The sequence below is a fragment of the Gossypium arboreum genome, chromosome 6 (assembly GCF_025698485.1).
Source record: "Gossypium arboreum isolate Shixiya-1 chromosome 6, ASM2569848v2, whole genome shotgun sequence".
NCBI lineage: Eukaryota > Viridiplantae > Streptophyta > Magnoliopsida > Malvales > Malvaceae > Gossypium > Gossypium arboreum.
In genome coordinates this window covers 104,096,660-104,111,735 of record NC_069075.1, presented here as the reverse complement: position 1 = coordinate 104,111,735, position 15,076 = coordinate 104,096,660, and the positions used below count along the sequence as shown (strand labels likewise).

Sequence of the window (15,076 nt, the reverse complement as noted above, 5' to 3'; positions counted from 1 at the left end):
ATGTAAAATAGTAGAAGAGGGAAAATGAAATAAATGAAAATTTAAAATATAAAATAACGACTAAGAAAAGTTAAGAGAACTCCCTCAATTTTATTCGAAATCGTCACTGACCTAGACGGTGTAAAAAGGTCATCTATCATACAAACCATACTTATCTAGGAAGTAATCATATTATTGCCCAGCAAATCTGTCCAACATCTGATTAGGGAAAAGAAAACCAAAAATGATATTTCCTAGTGGCCTCGTTTAACTTCTTATAATTCATGAAAATCCTCCAACCTATGACTCGAATACCTGAAATAATCCATCTAATACCCTCCTTGTGTCTCTCCAAAACCACAAGTGACTATTCTTTTTAATTCTTGGTGAACTCAACTAAAATAATGACATGTAAAGTTGAAGATAGACCCAAATAATCATATTTCAAATGAGAAGGCGATAACACCCCAAGCCTAACCTAGACATTATAACTAGATTTTGAAGGTTACATTGGCCACCGAAATGGCAAATTAAAATGTTCAAATTCTTTTAAAACTCCTATTCTAACTAATTTTAGAAAAAAAAATTTGTGCAATTTCCTCAGTTAAAATAAAACATCGAAAAATTAAGTCGGCTAAGAATAGAATTTATATTATTACGTAACGTGTTATTTTGGGAAACTCAATTGATTTGTTTCTATTTTAATGATTCATTTTTCAAAAACTCTTTTTTTATTACATAGTGGAAAAATCGTGAAATTAGAAATTTTACATTTGAAATCCATATTTCACTTGAAATTAAACCGGTTTATATGTTTGATCAATTTTCAATATAAATACCGTGAATGCAAAAAAAAATACCAAATTATGCCACCCATAATCCAAAACCAAACTCATGCCACATTTCAAATAAAACATTATAGTCCCAAAAATAATATGATAATAAATTTAAAAGGAAAAACTTTATTTATAAATGTTAGAGACGAGCCTATTTATAAATATTAGAGACGAGCCCTTCAAATGCCGCGTCCGATCCTAACTTTGAGGATTATCTGAAAGGAAAAAATTAAGGGGTGAGCTTTAAGAAGCTTAGTATGAGTCTAAGAGTAACAATTCAAACATAAAGACATTCTCAAAAAAACGATAAGCCATCCATACAAAGCCAACAACAGTATATAGCAAATCATCAATTAGTGTCATCAAAACAATATTTGTAATAAACATGACTATTATCAACCAGTGCATGATCATGCATATAATCAAATGATGTAATGAAAAGTGTCAACAGAACAAATCCTACCCCTATCCACTACACACCATCTCCGTCCCTCAACATACCAATTAGGATAATTAGAAACCCTTCCAACTTAATACATCAAAACCGTGGTCTTTAGCTACCAAAATTTATGTAGACAAGCTGCCAGCTTTATTGCGAAAATATCGCCAGAAATAGATAATTCAGTTTAACTGCCAAATCAAAATTTACGGGTAAACCGCCAAAATCGCAGATCGCAGTCTGCCAGAACTTCCTGCAAATCATACATAATCATATCCCTCCCCAATGCACATGCAACGTCATATTTATCAAAGTAAAAGAATCAAGCTTGGAAAAAACAAATACAGTATGGTGCAGTGGCATGTCATTACATACGATCAACAAATAAAGAACAATGGCAAAATACAATTATGCATATGGTAGATACAAAAATCAGAGCATGCTTAACATGGAATTCATAAATCAATATCGGTTTGCATTTGAACATTCAAAGCATATCATATTGTGCATTCAATTAACCCATACCAGACATACAATCAGTTCACACATATATATCCAATTAATAAACCTAAGATCTTTTAACATAAAACATCTTTTTAATACTTATCCAGCTTAACACTCCATTAACATCACTAGGTCATTCATCCATATCCCCAAAACCAACAACTAACATGTTGTATTAATAAATTATATTAACAGAACACCACTAAATACACAATTGAATGACCCACACCTGATCAATGTAGAGGATGGATCAAGGGCAGTAAATAAAGGTTGTCGAATGTTGAAGAAATTAGTCGCGAGTCGCCAAAGGGTTGCTGAAAAGGGTTACTGTTGTCGTCGGTTGGTGGCACACAGGGAGTGACAAAATACTATGGCTACCGATTGCATGTGATAGGATGCGATTGTTGCTACTGCTTTGCAGTGCTAGGAGTACGGGTGGTATGGTGGTGGTAAATGTTAAAAGTGGTGGTGCAGAATATTGAAAAATAGTGGCTCAAAAAACAAAAGAAATCAAAATGGAGGAGGAAGGGGGAGGGGATGGCAGAGAACTTTGTACAACCAAAAGAAAAATGAACATGAGAAAAAAAACAAAGTGGAGACTGTAAGGGAGAGAGGATGACACTAGATGAGAATTTTGGGGATAATCCCCCATATTTATTTTAAAAAAATATAACAACTAAACAAACTAAACCCCAACTAATACGGTTTTGATATTATCTCAATTAGGTTGTTTTAAATTTGAGTTTGACCAACTTTCAGACAGCATAGACGACAAAGCAAAGGAGAAGAAAAAAAATTAATACTACTTTAAGCACGATTGAATTTGAACTCAAGTTGCAAAGTAAAAAGGAGAATGTTTTAACCATTAAACCAACAAGCTCATTCTTGTCAGCAAACATACTAAAATTAAAGATAAGCTAGATGTTCCAAGCCATATATTGGGGCAAAAATAATAAAAATGATACGAGAGAAAGGATTCTAACTTAGGTTTCAAGGACCATCTCACTAACACTTAACCAACAGACTAGTAACTCATTTATTTTCTAGAAACGTACAAATAATCTTAAAAATTAGAGTGTGACCACTCCCTCTTGATTCACAAACTTGATTCTACTAACCCCCCGATTTTTAAGATGTTACAGAGGCAAAATCTCTAATTCCAATTCAATTGGCTCTTTAATCAGCGCCTTTGGTTGTGTGTACTCCTGAGTTGATAACACTAATGATTCAAGTGGAAATTCCTAAACGAATCCCTTCAAATTAGCTTCTAACAAAGCCAAACATTCATCGTCTTCATCACCACTTGATGAGTTTGCTACTAGAATACGTTCTAACGAATCGTCTAGAGAATTGAGTTGCAATTCTGTAAAAGTTTATGATTTTATCTCAGAAATAGCAGAGCATTTTTTAGCTACACATGAGGACTTAATTGCATTGACGACATTACAAGTCACCTTGTCATCCAAAATTTCCTTAAATTGAGTATCTTGTTGCTGCTTTTGGAATCATTGAGGATATGAAGGTGTTGGGGTTTTGATCTTAACCTATTTGCAGGAACAAACTTGTGTATTGTAGGAATTCCAACATACAGTTAAATTTCCTCATTTTTCTAAGTAATAGTAGGTTTACCTCTAAGTAGGGATTTAATTAACAGTTGGGTAGCGGAATAGCGGCCGTTATATAGTGGTAGCGGCGCTATTTGAAATCGCTACTGCCAAAAATAGCAGTTGAAGCGAAATCACACCAATGGTGGTGGATCATGGCCACAAGTTAGCGGTAACAGCCAAATGCGACAATAACGGACTGTTATTCCCGTTATTGTTCCATTACATTAAAATTTTAAAAAAATCAAACTCCTTTAAAAAAATCAACAAAAATATAATAAGACAAAAGAAATATATTTTTCATTTGCAAAATCAAATAATTTTCAATCAAAAAAAGAAAAAGCAGTCCAAAATCAATAGAAAAAACCAGTCCTAAAGCAATAGAAAAATATGATTCGATTATCGACTCATCAGTACAAGAAATTTGTTCAAAAAATAGAAAAGATAGTCCAAACTCTAAACTTTCACTCTCAAATTTCACTGTCCAAATTCCAAACCAAACAAAATCACAACACAATCACAAAAATCTCTAAACAAAATCTCACTTGCACTTTCAGAAATTCATAATTTTCAAGTAAGTACCTGCTTTTTTTTGTCTTGATTCTTGCTTCTTTTTGTTGTAACATGCAAAGATTGATGAGAAATTTTTGACAAAATATTTGCAAATCTCTTTATATTTTCAGGTATTTTGGTAGGAATCAATGGTAGCCTAAGCAAAGTTTAAAGAAATTGGGAAAAAAATGGATAAAGAAGGGACGAATCTTGCAAAGAAAACCTAAACCCTATTTTTTTTTCCTCTTTTGTTATTAGCTCTCTACCTCACAATAGAAGAAGAGGAAGGGGGTTGGGGCTAGAGGTGTGCATGGGCCGCGCTACTCGACCCGGCCCAAAGGCCCGCCCAAAAAATAGGAGAGTTCGGGTAAAAATATATGCCTAAAATATGGGTTTGGGAAAAAAAAGAGGCTCGTTTAGAAAACGGGCTGGGCCTTAGGTAAAACTTTTTTGGCCTAGGCCCAGCCCGACTCGAATTATATACTAAATATATTTTTATTTTTATTTTTAATCATATTTACATTTTATTTTTAATTTTAATATAACCACTTTTATTATCTTTTCAATTTGTGTATTGTTTTAAGAATTGTTTTAGTCTTATTTTTTATTTATTTCTTATTTTAATATTTGTTTTAATATTTTTAAATGTATTTGATTTATTATATTTTAAATTTTATTTAATGAAATAAGCTAAAAAAATTAATATGGGCCGGGCCAGGTCGAGCTCGGGCTTAACAATTTTATTTCGGGCTGGGCTTGGACAAATTTTTAGGCCCATATTTCGGGCTACGCCAGGCCCAGGCCAAGAAAACTAGCCTAAAATTTTCGGCCCGAACCCGGTCCAGCCTGACCCATGCACACCTCTAGCTGGGGCCTTGGGGATTTGGGAACTTTTGTTTTAATTTTTAATTTTTTGGTTTTTGGTGATCGGGTAATAATGGGTTATGGTGGCTTGTTGTTTTTTTTTTAAATAATCATGGGTTATGCAATAAATTTAATTTTTCAATGTTATGTTAACTTTTTTTTTTTGTATTACATTGTTAATAATATAAGTAATGAATTGCTTATATTTCTAAATATAATTTTATGTTTCTTGTATATAAATAAAAATAAAGCATGCCACCACGTGAAGAGTTCTCGATTAAAGGATTGGAGGGTGAACCAAGTAATGATATAGGTTGGCACTTTGGAACTCCAGTGCCAAATACAAAAGGAAATGTTGTATGTAAACTTTGTGGTAAAGTTGTGAAAGGAGGAATAACGCGATTTAAAGAGCACATTGCTCATAAAACCAACAATGTTGCACCATGCCCTAATGTTACTGATATGTGATACTTTATTATTATTTTTAAACGTTATTGTAAATTTATCAATAAAGATTATACATAATTGATAATAATATAAAGTGTGAATTATTTTTATTTTATTAACAGGTGTCATTAGAGAAAGTATGATGAATATACTGAAAAAAAGCAACACAAAGAAAATAGACAAAAAGAGGAGAACAGATGAATTCTTATCCCAATTAAGAGGAGAGGAGGATGAACACAAGGAATTCATTGATGATGTTTCTTCTATAAGGTAAGCAACTCGAGAAAGTATTCAATTACAACACGAGTGGCATAGAAAGGAAGAATTCAGACTAAGTACTAGTGGCTGGAGTAACATTTATGAAAGGCAATCTTCTCATGGATCAATTGGAGAATATCATGGAGAAAGAACCAGTAAATTCATCCCAAGTGAGTCTGAGTTTACCTTAAGGGAGCTATACCTGAATTGGCTAGAAGCAAAAGCTCAAAGCAACCAAAGATCAGTGTCTCTTTTTTAAAGACTTTACTCAAGAAAATAGGTGAAGCGATATCTAAATTTTTAATAGATGAACGACTTTCTTTTCAATTAGCAAGCTCTCCATGGTTGTATAACTTAATTCAAGTGTTAACAGAAGTTGGACAAGGTGTTAAGCTCCCAACACCTTATGAGGTTTCAGATGTGTATTTGGAATTAGAGTATCAACGAGTTCATGATTGGGTAAATGGACTAAAGACTCATTGGAAAGAATTGGGTGCAACTCTAATGTGTGATGGTTGGACCAAAAATTTGAATCAAATGCACATCATTAATTTTCTTGTTTATTGCAGTAAATGAACCGTTTTTTAGAAATTTGTGGATGTCTTGAATGTTTGTAGTAGATATGAATTCTACTATAGTTTGTTGAATTCAGTTGTAGAAGAAATTGGAGAAAGTTACATTGTCCAAATAGTGACTGATAATGAGACAGCAATGAAAGTCACTGGAAAAAAATTAATGTTGAAAAGAAAGCATCTATATTGGATCTCATGTGCAGCTCACTGTTTAGATTTATGCCTTGAAGACATTGAGAAAAAGCCTAGTGTAGCAAAAGTGTTAGATGAGGCTAAGAAAGTGACTTGTTTTATATACAATCACATTTGGACTGTTGATTTGATGAATAAGTATACATAAGGGAAGCAAGTGCTTCGACCTGCTCTTACTCGATTTGCAACTCATTTCATTCAACTTGAAGAGATAACAAGGCAAGAACAAAGTCTGAGAGAAATGTTTAATTCAAAGGTCAGTATTTTATAATTAGTTAATATAATTACTTAAATATAGCAACCTTTAATGATTTTATTAGTTCCAAATAATTTAAACTATATTATTTTCTTATGAATATATAGGAATTTAAAGAATCAAAACGGGGACAGCAAAAGTTAAGACCTGCTTATGAAGCCAAAAAAATTGTTTTGGGAAAAGATTTTTGGAAAAAAGCCAATGACCTCATAAAACTTTACGAGCCCCTAGTAAAAGTATTGAGGTTTGTAGATGGTGATGAAAAATCAATAATGGGCTTTATTTATGAGGCTATTGATAAAGCTAAATGAGCAATTCAGCAAGATTGTCGATATTTTACCGAGTACAAAAAGATTATTGATAATAGATGGAATTTTATGCGTTCCGACTTGCATTCAGCTAGTTAGATAAAATGTTTCATATAATTAAGAACTATTTTTATATTTTATTATTTTAAGCTTTAGATTATTATTTGATGATATTCTTATAAATTATGCTTAGGTTATTTTCTTAATCCTCAATTTCAATTTAGGGTGGAACATTTTGAGAATGTACTAATACAAACATTAAAAGGTACAAGATCAGTAATTGAAAGATTAGGACCTTCTCTTGATACTCAAGTCAGAATGGTTAATCAGGTTAGATTCAAGTACTATTATTTGTAACTTAGTTACATAATTTGAAATGGAATTATTTTTTTCATTTTTACTCTATCTTTTATTTATGCAATTATTACTATTTAGAGATAAACATGAGACATTCGGTACTCCACAAGCACAAAGAGTATAAAAGCAAATAAATCCGGGTAAATAGTTAATTAAATTATTTAATTTAATTTAATTTAATTTATATTATTTAATTATATTGTACATTTTGAAGTTATTTTGAAATTTAAATAATATTATGTAGTGAGTGGTGGATAATATATGGCACATGTGTTCCTTAGTTACAAATATTAGCAATTAAAGTGCTTAGTCAAACAACTTCTCCATCAAATTGTGAAACGAAATTAGAGCACATTTAGTTATATTCACACCAAGGCAAGAAATAGGTTGAAGTATAAAAAACTTGACGAACTAGTGTTTACCTACTATAATATGAGGCATCAGATAAGGCATAAAAATAGAATGAACATTGATAATATAAATGCTAGCTTTAATCCTATCAGCCCTGATCATATCTTTGAAGATGTTGATCCACTATCAGAATGGCTTCAAGAGAAAGAGAATCCATTATTAGATGGTAAAAATGTCAGTGTGTTGCCTGTAGATGCCTCTAATGATGAAATGAATGTTGATCAGTCTCAACAACAAAATTTGTCTCATTCAAGTTCTAGTGCAACGCCAAGTCAGAGTGACGATGGACCCGGTGGTGGTGGTTTAAGTCCAATTGATGACGATGATGGACATAGTGGTGATAGAGGTGAAATTAGGTCTTCTAGTAGGTATGGAGGAGACTATGGGGTTGGTACCACTAGTGTACATTTCTGTGATAGACCAGAATTTGATGGAAATACGTTTTCTGAACTTAAGAGAGATAGAAGTTAACCTAGAGCTCCATCAAAAGGAAAAGGCAATAAGCTTACTTCTGCAGGCTCTTCATCTGGTAGGAGATTGAGTTTTCGTAACCTTGGGTATAGTGATTCTTTTACTAGCACTCAAGGTTTTTATCCATCAGAACAACCTTCATATTTTCAACCTTCACATGGTTATCCACAACCATATGGTTATTATCCACCATTTCATAATTATGGTGTGCCATATCAGCCTCAAATGCATTCTCCACCACCAATGTATCACCCACATCCACCTCTTATGTATCCTCCTCCTCAAATATATCCTCCATATCAATAATATGAAAACTAAGGTGAAAGTGTTACTTTTTTATATATATATTGGGACAAAGGCCACGAGAATCAAGTCAAGAACGCTCTTAAAATGAAGGTGAATGATCTGATCCTCCTCGTCATGCCACTAATTGGTGAAAACTAAATTGTACCACTACCACTATTTGTAAGGTATGTTCTTTTTAAGGAAAACTTTTGTTAATTTTTTTAATTTTAATGATATTAAAACATTTAAAATACATCTATAGATAAATGAATGGCGTATATTTTATGAAAAGATAATTAAGAATTGAAGCATGTTAAACTATATATGAAAGTAGAATGAGAGTGAGAATAAGTGGTAGGAAATAGGAATAATTAATGAGAATCTATACATGTAACACCCCTTAACCGAGTCCGAGGCCGGGACTGGGCACGAGGTATTACCATATTTAATCACATGCATACAATCATTTTTGAATTACCAAAACTTGGTCAAATTTAAAACTTTTTCTAACCTTGTTTAAAACTCCTTAATGTGGGCCTACGAGGCCTCAAACTCTCATTGGAAACAATTCGGAACCAACTCGGGTCCTTAAACTGACTTAATATAAATGACCCTTGAAACAGGGCACACGCCCGTGTGGAAGGGTAACACGCCCGTGTGTTGATTATAACACGGCTGTGCTGATGGCCCATATGACACACACGGCCTAAGCCTCTAGAGACACGCCCGTGCCCCACGTTCGTGTGAATTAAATTTTAAATTTGAACCTACAAGGGTTTTCACACGGCCTAACACATGCCCGTGTCTATGGCCCGTGTCTATCACATGGCCATGACACGCCCGTGTCCTAGCCCGTGTCTAAAAACCTTGACATTCTGTCTCTGACGTCAGCAATCCTTAAGGGTCACATGGCCAAGGCACGTGCCCTGTGCTAGGCCGTTCCCTTCACACGGCTGAGACACATTGCCGTGCCTCTGCCCGTGTGTTTACTACCATGCATACTGACTTGAAATTTTTACGTGCAAGGGACACAAGGCCAGACAACATGCCCATGAGGCTGACACACGGCCTAGACACACACTCATATGTCTACCCGTATGGAAAATATAAGGCTATCTACCAAGCCTTTTGCCAACCTGAAACATGATGTAATGACAACCAACATATCAAAGTCTAACTTACTATGATTTCTCAACCAAACAACTATAGTTAAGGCTTTCATACATTTCATTTATACTTAAGCAACCAATAAATTACTCATTCATGAAAGAACTTCTTGTATTCATAAAACAACTTTCAACATTTGCCAATTTCCATGGCCTTACACAAAATGAATCAAATGCTAGAGTAACCCAATATATTTGGCCAATTAACAATGACACAAAACTCAAAAATTAGGGTCCTATACATCCCATAATCAAATAAAAGATTTAACTATACCAAATGCTTCGGATGATAATGTGACTGGCTTCTCCGACGTAGGCAATGATCCTCGAGCTACTCTAGCGGCACTATAAGAAAATGAAAAGGAAATAGGGTAAGCATAAAGCTTAGTAAGTTGTACGAAAATAAATATAACGACAACTTTACCATTCATCATCATGCTCATAACACTAAAATAGCCATAAGCACAACTTACTTGTCTCTATCCAACACAATTCACATAACATATACTAAGGTCACATCTCATGCATTTCATATAGGTATCTATATCACTCATAACATGGTTATACTTTTCTCATTTTACTTAAACTATAACCCACACCGGTGAACCATTTGAAGTATTATCGGATAGTCACTAAGCCTCAGACATAGGGTATAATGCTGATGCCATGTCCCAGACATGGTCTTATACTGACACATCATATAGCCGATGCATGTCCCAGACATGGTATTATACTGACACATCATGTAGTCGATGCATGTCCCAGACATGTCTTACAGTAGCTCTCGTCTCAATGCCGATGCCATGTCCCAGACATGGTCTTGCACTAGCTCTTGTAATGTGGCCGATGCATGTCCCAAACATGTCTTACACTAGCACACAAATGACATGAATGTCACGGCATGAATATCCGATTTATTTCCTAAGGTTCAAACGGGAGTTCTATTATCTCAAAATTTCATCATGCATAATTATTTCCCCAAACAAGCAATTTATACTATATCATTTCAAACACATATATTGACAATGTAGTTGTATTATTTACATACAACTTACCTCGGTATTCAAAATATGGCGGCTATCTTGACTTAGTCCGCTAGCTTTACTTTTCCCCGGTCTAAGCCCAGATTTTGTAATTCTTGATCTATAATGATAAAAATTTACAAATTTAATCATTTTATTAATATAGATACCCAAAAATTTAAAATTTGGGCAAAATGACCATTTTGCCCCTAAACTTTTACAAAATGACCATTTTACCCCTAGGTTCGAAATTCAATTTTTATTGAATTTCTTCATATCTTAAGCCTAGCCGATTACTTTTTATACTAGAAGCAACCCAAAATTCTCATTATTTCACACCTTTATCACCTATTTTATAACTTATGCAAAATAGTCCTTTCTAGGGTTTTCATAAGAAATCTTTTTACAAAAGTTGCTTATTTCACAACCATGGTTGATTTTCCCCCATAAAATTTCAGAAAAAAATGTGTCTATTATCATGGCAAAAACCTAGACTTTCAACCATTTTGCAAAATAGTCCCCTCATTTGAAAGCTTATGTTACAAGGGTTCTAAAAGTTCAAAAATATCAAGGAAAATCATCAAAATCACTTACTTGTGAAGGATCTAAATCGTTAAAATTTTTGAAGCTCAAAACTCCCTAAAATGGCTCAATTTTCAGTGGAGAAGATGGTAGAAAAAAAATGACATCTTTTCTCTTTATTTTATTTTTATTCTAGTCAAAATTAGGTCATCAAATTACCTAACCATTTGACCAATTGATTTCCTTGTCCCTATGGCTGGCCATGCCTCTTGGAGTGGGTCTAATTGCCCTTTAAAGACCTCCAATTATGGCTCTCTAGCTATTTGGTATGTCTATCAGGTAAAAGAGAACTTTTACCCTTTATGCGATTTAGTCCTTTTCCCCGATTAAGCATGCAATCACTAAAATTAATTCACCAAAATTTTCATACTCTCATATAATCATGCCACAACATATAAAATAATATAAAAACAATTTCTTCAACCCGGTTTAGTGTTCTCTAAACCACTGTTCCGACTAGGCCCAAAATCGGGCTGTTACAATACATTTATCTATTCCTTTTTTTTCCTTTTGTAGTATAGAATGCTTTGATATCTTCACCATCTTTAAAGCTGTCAAGAAATATTGAAGACCTCTCTTCATGTATGAATTTTAATTATTTTACCTATAAAAACTTTCAAACTTATTAAATATGATGAATGTTTAATATTTCCTATTTTTTACTTTGTTATTAGTTAATATAATATTCTTAGAAAATTCATAAATAAATATAAGAATGATTAATGGTTGTAAAAATTGTGTTATCATATTAATAAAAGTTCATAAATGTTAGAAAACACTCTAAAAATCATTCAAAGTGACTTTTTATAATTATAATTATAATTCTTATATTTTACAATAAGTTCGCAAATTAAAAAAAAAAACCACGACCGCGATACCCGCTATGACCGCAATAGCATCCATGATGTCCGCAACCTCGATAAACGCAATGCAACCAAAAATGCAACCGTAACCACAATTTAAATATCTGCCTCCAGGTTCAACAACTTTGGTTTCCATCATCTTCCCACTCCTTAAGGTGACAACTTTGCAATGTTCTTTTCCCGTGCTTCTCAGATTTTCTATGTCGCTAAGCAAAACTCATTGGGGTTTACTTCTAAGCTCATTGGTTAGTTATCCCACTTGGTTTTCCAAATTCCTCAAGGTTGCATTATTCTTTGCCATATATGTCTTTAACAAGTTTTTCAAACCATTGGAAGATTCGACTTGTAGAGGTTTCTAAACTTGTTGGGTAAATCCTGACGGATTATTCGGTTGGGATAACATATAAGAGTTGTTAGGACTTGAGCCTTGATTACTCCATGAAAAGTTAGGATGGTTATGCCATGAAGAATTATAAAAGTTTAAATGCATACCTTGGTCATTCTTATTTTGATTTTGATTTCCCATGTAGTAGATAGACTCTGGATTTGACGAGCAATTTTTGAACACATAGTTGCCCCCATAGAAAATATATGAAATGTTTTCATATTGACTTGGTTATTGTCATATCATATTACCATTGAAACTGTTAGTAGTAAAGTTCTTAAGTATAGACGACATTAAAGAAACCTAAGCTACTAAAGATGTAAATGCATCCGCTTCATGTATTCTTGTCACTCTTCTTCTTATGGTTGTTCGATTAGCTGACCATTGATAATTGTTACTAGAAATCCTTTCAAGAATTTCATAAGCTTCGATGTATGATTTAGAAAGAAGGGCTCCATTTGTCGAAACAAACACCTTCATTCTAGTATAAGCATTAAGACCAATATAGAAAGTCTCCATTTGAATGCAATAAATAATTCCATGATGAAGACACTTTCGTAATAATTCCTTAAACTGCTCTTATGCCTCATATAAAGATTTTTCATAATTTGTTGAAATGAAGTGATTTCAATTTGAAGCTTGGCATTTAAAGTTAGAGGAAAGTATTTCATTGAGAAACGTCCAACCAACTCTTGCCATGTACTTATGGAACTTGATGGTAGAGAGTTCAACCATGTTTGTGCTCTATCTCTTAAGAAGTATGGGAATAATTTTAGTCTCAAGGCATCTTTTGTAACTCTGATCAATTTGAACGAGTCACTTACTTCCATGAACAAGCGAAGATGAAGATGTGGATCTTCAGAAGGCATCCCACTAAATTAACTCACAGTTTGCAACATTTGGAACATGACTAGCTTTAGTTCGAATTGCGATACCTCAATTTATAGTCTCACAATACCTGGATTGAGCTCTTTAAAGAGAGGAATGACATATTGTCGAATGGTGGAGTTTCTGTCATCAGCAACAATAACTTGAATAATAAAGAAAACTATTAAAGTAAAAATAAAAGAAATTTGAACCAAATTGCAAGATAATTAATTTCACGAATAATTGACTAAAATAATAATCCCCGACAACGACGCCTAAAACTTGTCTCGAAATTATTCGATTGATGTGCAAGTACACACATTTGTTAAAAAGTAATAAAGTAGTGAGTAGGAGTTATTGTCTCTATAGAGACTATTTATGCAAATCAAGTATTGCAAAATTAATACTTAACAAATTGGTCGGTAATGAAAATAAGTTAAATGTGATGAATTTTCTAACTTATACTAAAATTATCCTAAGTATAAACGTAGAAGAAATAAGTATGCAAGTTTTTAAGAGTAACCACAATAGCATGCATGTGTTAGAATAATTTTCCTTCCTAACTTAGAATTATTTAAACAATGTTAAGAGATGTTACGGAGATTCTATGGCATATTGATAATTTACAAACCTTGATTTTACGAGTGCTTGGTTTCTCTCTAAGACCTAAGTTTAACCTTTTAGTCTGCATATTTTTACGTCTATTTTGACTTCAAGATTACCTTCCAGGCATCGTTTAAGGAATCACACTTATTAAAAAATTAAGCATTTCTAGCATATGTCTAAGTCAATTAACTTAGTGTTTTAATAAACATGAATCAGATTATGTGAGGTAAAAGTAATATTTATACTGAAATAGTTTAATCACATAAATCTTAGGGTTATGCAAGGTAATAAAGTTATTTCGATATTATTACTAATTTGACATAATTTCATCATAAAAATATCAACATGCACCATTCGGATATAATGTCAATTAATCACAATCTGGTTCTGATTTAATAATTAATTCAATTGCATCCCTACATTTATAATGCACGAATAATATTTTCATGATTTTATCTAAATGAATAAATAGATCAAATACACAGGACACCTCCCAACAAATTTAAATAATCTAACCTACGGAATTTAAATCATTCGAACACCAACAAAATTAAGCAACCATGATTAAATTAAAAGTAGAAAACTTAGCTGCAATCATGTTTCTTGAATTGAAAAAAAAATAAAAGATTGAAGGGATAAGAAATGCTAAGTTGTTTTCGGTGGTTCTCTGAGGCACAGCTCACTTTGCTCCTCTTTCGTTCTTCGCTTCTTGCCATGACAACCAAACTAAAAACTCTTAATATGGCCAAATGGGACTACTCTCAAGCCTTGCAAACTCTATTGAAGAAAATGGAAAATGAGAAGTGAAAAGAGAGAAAAGAGATGGTGAATGAGGGATAAATGAAATGGGTGAATGGCTAGGGGTATTTATACTTATGAGAAGCCCCTTGAGTTTACTAAAAGTAGAATGTCAATACCCCTTTTGTCTTTCATACATGGCCGGCCCCTTGAGTTGAGGAAGGAAGGTGGATGACTTTGCTAAATTTAGCTAGTCAAAGCTGATTCATGGAAAGGAGTTGAACGGTCACATGGGGAAGTTGTTGTGGCTAATTTGTGATTTCTTAACAAGTCTTGGGTGCCTAATTTAAATATTTTAGAGACGTTTGGGCTTTCATAGCCGAATTGGGCTCTTTTCCTTCCCTAGTGGATGGGTTGGGCTTTAAATTAAGCAGCAGCTTGTCCATTTCATTGATCCAATTACAAGCTAGGTCAAATTGAATTTAGAAGTCCAATAAATAATTTTAGGACGT

At 33.3% G+C, this 15,076-nt stretch overlaps 1 non-coding gene across 1 annotated transcript; it reads left to right on the top strand.

Annotated features, from left to right (window-relative positions):
• Nucleotides 1–12,888: 12,888 nt before the first annotated feature.
• On the top strand, nt 12,889–12,994 carry LOC128295024 (small nucleolar RNA R71). Its single transcript, XR_008285331.1, has one exon. It is a non-coding gene; the product is annotated as a small nucleolar RNA R71 (small nucleolar RNA).
• Nucleotides 12,995–15,076: the final 2,082 nt, after the last annotated feature.